Source organism: Oratosquilla oratoria, chromosome 19 (genome assembly GCF_046742065.1).
Source record: "Oratosquilla oratoria isolate Oo_2021 chromosome 19, ASM4674206v1, whole genome shotgun sequence".
Classification (NCBI taxonomy): domain Eukaryota; kingdom Metazoa; phylum Arthropoda; class Malacostraca; order Stomatopoda; family Squillidae; genus Oratosquilla; species Oratosquilla oratoria.
The window spans coordinates 50,134,216-50,146,553 of record NC_134795.1 but is presented as its reverse complement, the minus strand read 5'-3'; the positions used below and the strand labels follow the sequence as shown (position 1 = coordinate 50,146,553).

At 41.8% G+C, this 12,338-nt stretch overlaps 1 protein-coding gene across 3 annotated transcripts in view; it reads right to left on the bottom strand.

Moving 5' to 3' along the window:
• The window catches only part of BNIP3 (BCL2 interacting protein 3), a 123,140-nt gene that overhangs the window by 81,788 nt on the left and 29,014 nt on the right, over window positions 1–12,338 (bottom strand). For 2 of the 3 annotated variants that reach the window (XR_012967335.1, XM_076202976.1), the window contains exon 1: window positions 12,165–12,303. The exons of the other annotated variant lie outside the window; for it this stretch is intronic. The gene's annotated coding sequence lies outside the window, so the exon portion shown is untranslated. Of the gene's footprint in view, window positions 1–12,164; window positions 12,304–12,338 lie in introns of those variants that run through there. 3 annotated transcript variants of the gene reach the window in all.

Genomic DNA, 12,338 nt, shown 5'->3' with positions numbered 1-12,338 from the left:
ATATTCTTTTTCTTGTTTTTGTCTTGGGACATACTTTTCCACTCCTTTTTTGTAAATTTTTGTCAAAATATTCCATTTCTCTTCCACTGATGTTTCTTCTTTGTATATTTCTTCCCAGTTTTCTTGTTGGAAGAATTCTCTTATTTTATCAAAGTTTGTTTTTTCATACATCATTCTTCCTTTTCTATATTGTTCATTTCTTTTCATATATTTTTCTTCATTAAGTTCCAGTTCGATCAATATGTGGTCACTTTTACCTATTGGTGTTTTATATTCAATCTTGTCCACTATTCTAGGTTCAGATGTAATTATTAAGTCTAGCCTCGATGGTTCTTCTTCATTTCTACACCTAGTGTTCTCTTGTATCCATTGTGTCATTGAATGGTCAGTAATCATCTCAAGTAGAGCATTTCCCCATGAGTCATCACCACTCTTTACTGTCATTTCTTCCCAGCAGATTTCTTTGCAATTAAAGTCGCCCATCATAACTATTCTTCCTCCGTCTTCCATTATTTTAGTTAATGCTATCTTTGTGTCCTCTAACATACTTTTATGTTCACTCTCCTCCCATGAGGCTGTTTTCGGAGGCACATAATTGATCACAAATTTTCTGCTCTTCTTATCTCGGTCTTCCACTTCTATCATAATCATCTCTACTGTATTCTTTCCATATATGACACCTTTCACGTTTATATCCTTCTTAGTCAGGAACATAACTCCACCCCCTTGTTTTTTCTCTCTGTTTCTAATCCAATAATTGTATGTATCATGTCCTACACTGTTGGGTGGTAGTGGGCCTTTTAATTTTGTTTCTACAATTCCCATTATGTCCGGTTCTTTTTCTTTCAAATAATCATTCAGTTCATTCAATCCTGTTATCAATCCATCTATATTTGTGTAAGACACTCTTAGTTTTCTGCCACTTCCATTGTGTTCTCTGTTTCCCTTATGTTTTTCTTTAGTATGTCGAACTGCTTTATTTTCATGTTCACTACTCTCCAATAGAATCTCTCTTTCTCTGACTCCGTTCTTTCCTCGTTTTTTGCCTTAGCTTCAATTCTTTTCTGCTTTTCTGCCTCTCTTTCCTCCTTATTCATTTCTCTTTTTATCCATACCTTTTTATATTGATCATTTGTTGCTAGTTTCCCTGTCTTGGATAGAATTTTCTCTGCCGTTGTTTGTGACCTGAATTTAATCTTAATTGGTCTGGTCTTATCTGTACTATATTTTCCGAGTCTGAATTTTTCCTCAATTTCCTTTATAATTTCTGGTTCATCTTCCTGGACTAATTTTAATAAACTGCTTACTCTTTCATTTTCCTCCTTGATTCTTGCGGTTCTATCTGGGTTATGTTTCTCTTCCATTCCTAATATAATTATACATTTCTTTTTGTCAGCTAATTCTCTTACTATATTCTCCTTCTGTCTCATCACTTTAATAACTGAGTCTTCATTATGTTCTTTCAATTGCTGTTTGACTATGTCAGTGAATGAAACCTTATTCCCTTCTTGAGTTATTCTCCAATTTTTAGCTTCTGTAGCTATTTTCTCTCTGTTTTCATTACTATTCTTCTTCAATTTCTCATTCTCCTCCTTTACATTTCCTAACTGTCTTTTTAGGTCCTCTACTTCTTCAGTTAAGTTTCTGTTAGCCTTCTCTAGTTGTTCCAACCTTTCAATTCTCTGGAAAATGGAGTCTACATTACCTAACTTACGTTCCAAGTCCTCGATCACCTTATCAACTCTCTCCTCTAGTCTTATCAGTCGGGGGGGGGGGTTGTGTCCCCCCCACCCTCTTTAAATCCCTGGAACATATTCTCGTCACTTTCTACTGTATTGCTCCTCTCTATACTTCTAATCTTTACATTTTTATTTGCCATTTCGTCATCACTGAGCTGGTCCGGTGGTCGTTTCATGTTGACCTTACGCCCGTCTGCCTGGGCCAAGTCCTCCACATCCTCATTTCCTTCCATTTCCCCAGCAATCCCTCCCCTTCTCCTCTTTTCCTACTTACCTACTGCCCCACGAGCAATTTCCCCCCACCCTGCAAATACAAAAAGGTACTTCTCTTTGCGTTGGGATCCACAATCGGCACTTTTCTTTTGTTCCAGGGATTTAAAAAGGTGGGGGGGACACAACCCCCCCCCCCTCTTTAAATCCCTGGAACATATTCTCGTCACTTTCTACTGTATTGCTCCTCTCTATACTTCTAATCTTTACATTTTTATTTGCCATTTCGTCATCACTGAGCTGGTCCGGTGGTCGTTTCATGTTGACCTTACGCCCGTCTGCCTGGGCCAAGTCCTCCACATCCTCATTTCCTTCCATTTCCCCAGCAATCCCTCCCCTTCTCCTCTTTTCCTACTTACCTACTGCCCCACGAGCAATTTCCCCCCACCCTGCAAATACAAAAAGGTACTTCTCTTTGCGTTGGGATCCACAATCGGCACTTTTCTTCAGAACGTTCTTCAAGCCGTCCATTCGTTGAAAGTGTGTGTGTGTGTGTGTGTGTGTCCGCGCGCACGCGAGGGGAGTGCCTGTTAAAACACGTGGCTACATATACGTACGCGTTTCCGTGAAGTACACATCATCAACGCTTTTGAGTCATGGTCGGTTGCGGTGTTCAAGGGCTGCGCTGGTTCCTATCTGTGATCGATGACATGGTCAATGTGTTAAGTTTTGACGCAGAGCGGATGTCTAGGTGTAACTCAAGAAGTGGGGTGTTGGATACTGTCTTAACCTGTCAGTATTTCCGTTGGTAGGTAGGGGAGTCCACAGACGGGAAAAAATGTATGGCACTACTAATCACAATACTACATTTTTGTCTGCGTTTTTATTACCTCATACTCAGGCACACCAAAGGGCATCCACGATATTTTGTTTTCCTCAACTGTAATTGACTGGGTGTTTGAATACTGGGCACAACGCTGGAGTACCAAATGTGTTGAGTATACGAGCAGTTGTATAGACACGGTAAAGGAAACATGGACTGGAGGTGAAGCTTTTATTCCTGACGCTCGCACACCCCCTTGAGCCGTAAGGCGTGTTTATAAACTCTGTATGTATCTAGTATGCTCATTCCTTTGAGAAAGTCGATAGACGAAACGTCAGGAATAAAAGCTTCACCTCCAGTCCATGTTTCCTTTACCGTGTCTATACAACTTGTTCACATGGATATACGAGCAGTGCTACGTGGGACGTATTGCAGTAGACTATCAGACATGAAAAAGAGACGGACGGACATGTATTTTTTTGTTTTTATGATTGATTAGTTTATTCGGTTTAACACCTCGAACTTCCCCAACAAGGTGGCTAGGACGGTGTACCTTACACTTTGTAGCGTGTTATTTGATAAATGTCCTTGGTCCAACTCGCTGGTGAGTGTTCGAACTGTCGTCAACTTGCCCTCCACTAACACAAGACTATTTTATTCAGTTCAAGGGAGACATAGAGAGGTTATGACATCTCGAATGATATTTAGCTATAGTTTTGTACTCTTGACAATTATATTCTGGCTAACGCCAAACGATCAGATCCACTCCTTCATTATTATGCCTTCTATACCGACGCTTTCACGAAACCGAAGCCAGAGTCAAAGAAACATTACCGAAGGTGATGCCCCTAAGTGGGAAGTGCACACAATTTTTTATCCATTTATCAATTAACACTGTTTTGTGTTCATTGATATACATTCTACATATTCAAACTGGAAAGAAAAAAAAATACACCTGTTTTTGACAATTAAAAAATAAATCACTTGGATACGCACCCCCAACAAGTGCGCACTCCCCCCGACTTCTGTATTTCTCATAAACCCAATTCAGCACGAGAAGAGGAAACTGTTTCTCTTAAATTATATTTTGGGTAGTACGAGAAAAAAATCATTGGGGAAAATTCCCGACAAATTCTTCATCCTTTAAAAATATTTTTCCTCAAACAAGGGAAAATTGATGAATTATTGAAAACCTTTAAAATCATGACCGATAACTCAAACTTAATCAAGGAATGAAATCTATATGATGCGTTCGACACTGGGAAAAAATCCCACAACACGACCTGCCCCGGGACCAGCCCTTGAACCCGACAAAGCTCAATCACCTGTGACTAACGTAATCTTAGTTCTTAGTTCATGACTAAGCCACACAGCTCCTCGCTAACACAGGGTCAACGAACAAAGGCAATAAATGACGAACTTGTTTTCAACTTTAAGCGCTCAAGCGACAGATACGTTAAGAAACCCTTTAAGTAAATAAAACATAAACTGCCTTGACCTCATTTATGAAAACTATATTGAAACCGGGAGTCAACAGCATTTTTTTAACGAGAAATCACAAATCGAACAATAACACTATCAGACTTCTTGGTTTTACGAGAAGCGACGATCGCATAAACAGATGATAATAATAACAGCAATAATAATGATAAAGGAAATGCTTGCACGTTTAGTGACAGCTTTTAATTCTATCATACAACTGCTGTCGTGACCCACTATAGCGCGAAAATAAAACCCCAAATCTGGACACAAAGATTAGGGGAAGCTATATTAATGGAATAACGACAGAAAATGGAAAACGAGGAACTAATATTATCAGAGCCAATCGCAAAGGTCAGTGACATGCCATTGTCATGAACACCGGCAGCAGATAACCCATATTTCATGAACCCACTATTTTCCAAAGCTTATCGATATTCACCTTCAACATTCTTTCGCCTTGTTGTCAGTCACCTACGGTTTCTTACCCCACTCATGATAATCATGATTACCATAATTATTATTATTATCATCATTGCTACTACTGCAACTACAGCTACTACGGCCAATTTTGTTCAAACCTTGATATGCAAAGAACTTCAACATGTGACGTATCAGCCATGCGGCCCAACGTATAATAACCGCCGAACAAACTCCGATGTCCATCATGTTCAAATCACAACAACTGTCTCAATTCGATAAACGCCTTCCCAAGGTAAAGACCCAATCCATGTTTTATCACTCAGTGACGTCACCACCTAGCCGATGCCCTATATTCTCTTATCTCTAAAGATATGAATCATATCCCCGGACGTTTGTATACAGTACCTTAAGTGTATTGCTCTTTCAAAGTTTACACCCGCTAGGACACGTGCACCTCCTGTTCGTTCCCGCGCTTGAATGACGCGCGTGCGTGAACCCAAGTTTGCTCCCGTCTCCACGCCCTGAAGTGAAAAGTGTATGGAAGTTCACTACACCAATCCTCCTCCACAGGACCCACCATAACACGGGCCTCTCTGCACGTAGGCATATTCGCGCATGCGCACACCCTCAGGAAACCGAATCGCACGACGGGCATGGTCAACATCACGTAGGCTCTCAGGCAAGCTGTTCCAATCTCCCGTAGGCGGCATATGTCCTTTTACAATTGGGCTTGTCCTCACGTACACTTTATCTTTAGAGCACTGCAGACTGCATGACTATACATTATTCTGGCTCATGGCAAATTATTTTTAACCCGGCCAATGAGCGGCCAGAGGCAGAGCTTCGGTTTGAAAAGTGACCACACTTCCGTTTGTGGATTTCAGGTTAAATGAATGATTAGAAGTTTATACGAAACCACTGGGATATACTTTCGTCTCCTTTCCCCACCACCCACACACGAGAGAGAGAGAGAGAGAGAGAGAGAAAACACTTGGTGGAAGCAGTATGAATTCGAACTGTACACAAAGGATGCGGCACCAAATAAACACAGAATAATCAAACACTGGGTACTGCAAGAGTCCTAAGTTATTTATGGCAAATTAAGTAAACACAGAGTACCAAGTTCTGTGGTGTCTTGGTGTGGGTATCTCCTGGACCTTACCCAACCCGTTTAACAGGAATCGTCACGGGCAACTTTATCCAAACATTACGTGCCTTTCCTCAGGTATCGCCTTTGATATTTTCATTAATTGAAACGAACCTCCATTCCACAAAATACCCTTACGGTCAGTCCATTGTCGTACTTAATTTTTTCTTTTATTCTGGCAAGAGTTACGCGATTTTATTCGACTGTGGGAACCATTACTCATCGAAACATTCATGTTTTCCTCCTTTGCTAATGATGCCTTCTACAATTTTGTTCAGGATATACGAATGCAATGTAACCCCGCCATTGTTGGTCCGAAGCCCAGGCGAGACAAGGGATTTTTTCCCCTCGTCTTTGCCACAGGACCTGCACGCCGGCAATGTGAAAAAGTCATGCACAAGGCCATGGATTGTTATTCAAGGCTCACTCGGTCTGGATGATGATGATCAGAAACATTTTAGTTGACGGGCTGTGAGGGTTTACAGGCGACATGTATCATTATGCGATTCCGTTCAACTTGGGACAGTACGTGATGTGAGTATCTACAATGTCAATACATTTTTTCAGCGTCAGGAATACTCGAAGTATGACTGAGAATAAGCCGAAAATAATACAAGGTTACTTTTTCTACCGTCAATGCGACTCAACCTAAAAACGTTATTACTCTTTGGCAAAGAAATTGTCTGTCATCCCCAGCATGAGTTTGATGTGTCCAAAACAGACAACAAAGATTCGTGTTGGCAGTTAAGTTATCGGACTGCTCTGCGTCAGACGAGGAAAATAATTACAAAATATGTATACGTACGCAGCACAGCCTTATCACAAGCAACAAGTCTGAGCAGGCTGAGTGTATCAGTCACTTTCCCTTCCCTTTACCAAAGATATGCGCGCGCTGTCTACGTCAAATAAATCTAAACGCTCCCTCCCAAACACTACCCTACTCACCTTTCACCCGACGTATAATAGGATTCCTCTTTTTCAAGTTGAAAAAATCTTATTCACGCCTCTTTTTTGAAAGACAAAGAGTCGAGAACTTTCCTCAAGACCGCTGATTCTTCTGACTGCAAGAATATTATTCACCCTGTGTAACCAAAGTCCTTCCAAAGAAACCTGCCGTCTACGAAACACGTACACATTGTTTGCTGATCTTTCCTCTCCGGTCAAACACCTCGGCAGCCTCCCAAGGCGACGTGCTGGCTGGTCAGACCAAATGAATCCGCCGAACACAGTCATCCCTTCACCCTCTCATTCCCTCTCCCTTCGCAGCTCGCGTTGTAAGCCTTATGACGCAGTTCGCAGTCGCTTTGTTTTCGTTCTGGGAACTTTTGTTCCTCAGAAGACGATAACAATGTATAAAGAAATTCTGTTAATGAAGTATAAATTAAGACGACATAATCAGTGACACTTGTGACTCCAGCACTGCCGAGTCATTCATTCCAAGAAAAAATCCAAATCAGAAAAAATACATTGTTAATCAAAGAGGCTGATTAATTGAAATCGATGACACCACCTACAATTCAATTTTGGTTTTGCTTCAAATTATTTTGCCCTACAGGGGGTAGCATTATTACAATCTATTTATATATCTGGCTTTTATTCGGCTGCTAGTAGGATTCCTTCCTAAATATGTATATACCTATAAAGCGCAATGATGCACTCAAAAGTGTGCTCTGAAAGCTCCAGTAAAATTTCGTTGTTTTCAAACTCCTTGGATAACGAGAACATTTGTTTGTACTGTGACTGCATTTCGTCTCTGACATTTTTACCGCAGCGGGTAGTTCTGAATGCCATCACTGTCCTACTCTTCCCCTGGACCCAATACGATTTTATTTCAGGTTCTATGTGGCGTTATCTCAACGCTTACCAGGATTCCAGTTGTGATCTCCGGCGGAAGAGGCCACGGCCGCTCTATATCCTCAGCCACTCGCAATCTTCTTACAACCGGTGCAGACACCTTTCATCCAATACGCGTCATGCAAAAGCAGACGTGATTGGTCGAAAAGTAAAGGGGCGGAGTTTCTAACCCCCCACCCCGAGATGAGACCAATGAAGCAAGGTTCCATGGACGATTGCCCCGTTATTAAATGTTAATTTTAATTTGCAGGGGATTTTCTTCTCTATTTTTGTTCAGCGGCTTCCATTAACTTTTCGGATTATATACTTTTCCTTCTCTTTAATATATATATTTTTACTGGATCGCCATCCCAACAACTTCCTCTTTCTAATTATTTTGTCTAAGGATTAAACCGCATGGATGCTGATACTACTTCCGGCTCTGTTGAAGCATGACCATTACCATTTGCCTACTGCGAGACATTATTGATTAGCCTTCTCACATAAACAAAACTATTTTCATTCAGCAGAGGGGAAGGATTTTAGGCAAACTACGTCCCTCCGTTGATTTAAAACGTCTGGTATAAGCTAAAACAAAGATGTGCACGTGCTCGTACCTACACACAAACCACCCCCCCCGAAGAATTTACTTCCCATTCCTGTGTGCAATAACATCATACCTCCCTTTAGAATCCTTAAAAGAATTAGTCGCCAATGTTAGTTTCGGGGGGGGGGGGGGAACCGGAATGACAGTCGAATCTCCAGTGTATGAAATTGAGTGAAGAGATTAGGGAGTGGGGAGAAGTATGGGTAGAGAAAGAGGACAACGGGAGGGAAGAGAGAATGGAAGGAGAGAGGGAGAGCTGGTTGAGGAGAGTAAAAGGAGGGCCAAACAGATTCCCTTTGGGACTTGTCTTTCGACGCTGAAAACCATCAACAAAGTTTAGGAAGTGTTAGAGGTTTGTGTGGACCGGGAGAGGGCGGAAATGCATTGTGTGTGGTGTGGTGTGCGTGTGCGTGTGTGTGTGTGTGGAGAGAGAGAGAGAGAGAGAGGGGGGTGGGGAGGGAGAAGAAAATGTAAGCGGGGTAGGTGGAAACTCGCACTCTAATCAACACCCCTCCTCCACTCCCCATACCTACGGCAGTTTATTTCTGCCCAAAAAGAACAATTATTTTGTCCCTGACCGCAGCTATATCTGCCCACTTGTAGTGACACACATCTACATTCCTGACATGCCACGTTCGTTGAAGATAAAACAAGCGTATTTCATGTCATGTTGCCATGTCGTACGCTCTGATGAGCCCTGTATCAAGATGAAATATGTTGTGAAAGAGTATCCATTTACCTCAGCAGCTTTAAGTTGTACCATTTACTAGCTCATTATATTAACGTTGTTTTTTGGTAAGTGGGGTTCGTTTTGAAAATTGCATGTTTTCACTCATCGTCCTAAATATTTATTATTTGAATTTCTCCCCCCTGAGTATTACTTTACATCAAGGTCAATAACACGTTCATGTGTAGTCATTCTTGTAGTTGATGCTGTTTTCCCAGTTACGCACCATAACTACTTGAGTAGTTCAGCCTTAATGGTCCACTGCAAAACCGACATAACCCTTGAAGGCCGATACAGTCTGGGCGCCTCAATACTTTATTCGGCTTGGTAAGATTGTATGTATGGTAAAGGTACGGTTACGCTAGTCAACGGAGCCAAGGGATGGATTTCGTCCAACGTTGGAGGAGTTGGGTTGGAATCCAAGCCAATACCGTTGTAGTCCACACCTCGGAAGAGATCAATGAAAGAAACTGAAGATATATGTTAAGAGTATTCATATGTACGGCATATTTAAATGTGCATATGCAACTTATTCAAAAAGACATAAGCTATTTAATAGTATAAAATTATCTTCAAATATAAAATAAAAATTATGGAATTCATATTATGGCAATATTCAGTCGTTTGAATACTGTTGTATGTAAACACTGATACTTTTTCTTGGGCAAAAACTCTTCTCATCATTTGGTGGATATTTCCACTTTTCGCCGTGACTGAGTGGTATACTGAAGTTATCCATGCTCCATCAGAGAAGACACAACCAAAAGAGGCGCTTTGGGATGTAAGGCATCCGGACTATATTAAGAAATAATAATATAATCTCTCTGTCAGCCTTTCAATTACCATTTTCTATAGATGACAAATATCTTCTGCCTAGTGTTCGATAATCTGTGCTTGTGTGTGTGATTCACCATGGTCTTGGGCCACGTGTTGGATTTGTGACCGACAGCTACTTCTCTCCCGGAAGAGATCTCACAGCTCATATATGACCGAACTATGGGTAATGCTGTGACCTTACACGCACACACACCCCGAACTCCCCTCCCACGAGAGTTGGAATAACGACTCGCAGCGCAGCGATACTGAAATTATTCCAGCCCTGGGTGGGATTCGAACCCGGACCTCCGTAGTGGCAGCCGGGAACTCTACCACTGCGCCATCGCATGTGCAATTTTGGTATGGTGGATTGGATGTGATTGTGAATGAAGCCTGAAATAAGCGTCATCAGTTCGATCATAGTGATGAGGTTCTAGCATATGCGAAAATGACTACCGCACGTTGTTATATGGACAAAAGTAGTTGAGGAAGCAAGGCACGTGTAATTTCGATCTATTAATTTCTATTGTGCTTTTCTCTTAATTACTTTTGGTTAGTTAATTCCACTTTAAATTTTTTACTGCATTTACATTTATATAGCTATTACAGTTGGGGACGCAGTATGAAATTTGGTTTATATGGGCACTGGTTCCTTTAGTTATATTTTGTCATTGCGATCACATATAATTCATCCCAATTGTTGCACTGGCCACAAACGCAGTTATTTTCTTTACAATATTTCCTTTCACTCATACTGATATCAATAAACAATATGTGTTCACATTCAATTTGGCGCTTGATAAACTGACTCTTCTGATCAACTCGTTTCACTAACGGTTAATTCTGCTCCAATACACGCGCGTCTCGCCTCGCTGCTGCACCATATGAAGATTATCTGCACCAAGATCTTTATCTGCACTACCACTCCGAACACGTATTCTTCAATACAAAGCATTTCTTTACCACAATTTAGTTCTACCCCTGGCGTGCATGTAAAAGGGTATCCGATTGCAAAACGCAGTTTTCGGGAAGGTATTTGATATACTGGAGGATTTTTTTTCCGTCCAGCATGGTAACTGTATGTAAACTGTTGAGAAAATTAAATAGTTTGCCACAGTGATTTTACGGCGGTAAAAGTTCTGGAGGTAGGCGGTACAGCCGATGAATCGGAGGTTGAAGGGAAAAAAATAAACCAGTGTGATAATCCTTTAAAACTACCTAGCAACAACACCGGAAGTCTATTCGACCTTTCTTTGGCCTTTACAAATGCGCGGGAAACATTCAAGTCGGAGCCATGACGTCAGTCCAAGCTATCTACGGCACATCACTCACCTCGTATAGGAACGACACTATGCGTACTTCGGCCTTTCCGTTGCAACCGAGTTTGTGGCAAGAGCGCTTCCCGTTGCTGCTACAATCACAATCATCACTCGACTCGTACACGCAAACCTCGGCCGTAATTACCACCAACACACGAAGAGATCTTCTCAGCTCGATAAACACTGTTGTATTCGTGCAACGAATCAATACCACAATTTGGTATCTGTTACTTTATCAATTCTACCTATATACCTAGAGCTTTTACACCCCTTACAAAGGCAGCCAAGTCAGAGGCACGTATCCATTCCCACCCATGTCATTCCCTTCCACCACTCCATCCACCCCTCCCATTTCAGTATCAATGGATTTTCAACACTAAAACTGTCGCCAAGTTTTTTTTTTCTCAAATATCTTTATACCCTGGTGTAACTGTTTTGGCTCGTTTCACACGTATCGACTTTTCGCTGTGCGCCGTCCACGACACGACGTCGTGCTCTCAAGCAACCATGGGTGTCTGTGGACGCTTTCACACGTCACGACCACAATCACATGTGAAAACGTCAGACACCCATGGTTATTTGGGAGCATGGCGTCGTGTTGTGGACGGCGCACGACGAAAAGTCGATACGTGTGAAAAGAGCCTTTCCCATTGCTAAGACGACGCCTATAATCGACGTGCCCGTTTGGCAAGTGACAGGCAAGTGTTAAAAACGATCGACACTTCAACATGGCGGAATATTTGGAAAACATTTTCTTCTGGCAACAGTCGACCATTTATGGAGATGGAGCCGGCAGATTCTGAGCAATGTGAAGTTATATTCCGTGCTTCACTATATCAAAATACACGCACTTAATGGATCTATGTTAACACCGAAACATCATAGCCCTTCGTGCTTGTATATGATTCACATTCTAATGAATACAACATTGCAAAAGCATTCAATTAACCAAGATCATGCTATCAGCTTTCATTTTACGAAAAAACTAAAACACGAACCAAGAATTAATCAAGCTCATACCTCAATGATATTCCTACTCACCATTCCATTTACAGCTCGCATGAACACTGCACACCCCGGCTGCACGCCAAACTGGCCCCACAGCCACCATCCCCCAACCCTTTCCTCGCTGCCACCTCCAGCAAGCACGAGCCACGCAGCCTACGTCAGGCTGCCCCTCTACATATCCCGGCTCCACCAAAATATGCCCAGCAG